This window comes from Pinus tabuliformis, chromosome 5_2 (assembly GCF_031772625.1).
Source record: "Pinus tabuliformis cultivar Carrire ecotype Pingquan chromosome 5_2, CPIR1, whole genome shotgun sequence".
NCBI classification, from domain to species: Eukaryota; Viridiplantae; Streptophyta; class Pinopsida; order Pinales; family Pinaceae; genus Pinus; species Pinus tabuliformis.
Genome location: NC_142306.1, coordinates 290,507,820 through 290,509,565, shown reverse-complemented (window position 1 = coordinate 290,509,565; position 1,746 = coordinate 290,507,820).

Here is a 1,746-nt window from a genome sequence, read left to right as displayed (position 1 = left end):
AATTTGATTTTGCCTTAATTAAATTGAGAAAATTCGAAATTCCATATCAGCAGACAACTTGGATGATGTTAACTTGTCTGACATGGCTTGTGTCATCAAGTTTACTGAATAAATTCGAGTTGGAGGAGTTACAGTTAAACTTTGTGTGTGTGATTGCTAATTTATAGCAATCAAGGTCAATTATCTCAGGTTATTGTCAGTTAAAACAATTCCAACTTTTGGAGGAACTAGTGGAAGGCCTTTTAAGGAGTGGGAATTCAGTCAAACTCATTGATCATCTAATTAACAAATCAATCATCCCAAAATAGTTGGTGCATGCAGAGAAGTTGAGTTGCCTAATATTGGTGGATATTGCAAAGAAGTTTTAATTTCTTGTAGCTTAGAGAGTTGCAAGAACTTACTATAACCATAGTGGAGCGGGTAGTTTGAGTAAGAGATTCTTGTGAAATTGGAGAGGGAATTATTTTCGTAGCATTAATAGCCTACTATCAATTTATTTTGCACCACACTTTGATGTTTTGGGCAGGGTTTTCAACGGTGGATAATTTTTTCTGATGCTTTTTGGTCATGCATGTGGTCACTAACTATCTTGGGAGGTTTGTACTAGTTCATTGCATGAAATTCCTCACTAACTATGTTTTTAGAGGTTTCTAATAGTTCCTTGAAAATTTATGTTTGTCAAGGCTTTACCGCTTATGATCTTAGGTTCTCACAATAGTCCGACGATTTATCTCACTCTCCAAATCACCATTCCTGAAAGGATCCAACAAAATGACTTAGGAGGAAGATGAGAAGGGCACACTCTTACTGGAACTGGCCTAGAACTAGTGGAATTGGATGTTCCAAATGGTTTCAAAGTTGTACTAGTCTAGTTTGGTGGTTTAGATTGGCTAAGGTTGGTCTTGTATTGAACTGACCTTAAAACACCAAAGTGACTAGTTCTCCACTAGACTGACCAATTCCGAAGAATGTAGTGCAACATAGATAATTACCACCAAATATTAATTTTTTAATAAAAAATACTTAAAACGAAAGAAATTATCTTAACGATAGGGCCTTACAAAACCTAATCGTAGTAATAAATGGTAATATTTAATTTTTAAAGTTAAAGTAAAAGTTGACATTGTCCTTATCTTTCCTTTTTGAAAAGGAAGGATAAGGATAATGTCAACTTTACTTTAATTTTTAACACTAACATTAATTGTTTCAGGTTGTTTCAGAGTGGTTCCAACTTATTTGATTTGGAGCAAGATAAGTTTTAGATCACATTCAAAATTCAACACGGTTAAACAATTTTCAGGATTTCAGGATTGGTAGGATTACAAGGTCTCCACTAGATTCCATGATGTATGGTGGTATCGAATTGGAATTAAATCAAGAGAACTAGACCAATGTACCTTGACGTTGGTTGCATTCATTATTGAATTCCTTTGTCATGACACGAGTGTCTCCATGGCTTAAGTGAAGGTGTACATTTTCACTAGAGTCATGACAGAGGAGTTCAACAATCAATGCAACCAAAACCAGACACTAGTACCATATGATAATATTGTAAATTGTAAATTCTAGACTCTCAAGTATGTCACTATAGTTACTCATTAGTAGTATGCTTATTTTTTGACTCTAGAGTTCATTTAGAGCCCTTTTCTTGATGTATTATGGTTCAAAGATGTATTTAGTTGGTATTTTTGTTATATGCACTCCTTCTTACTATAAAAATGAGACGCATTATATATTTGTGTATAA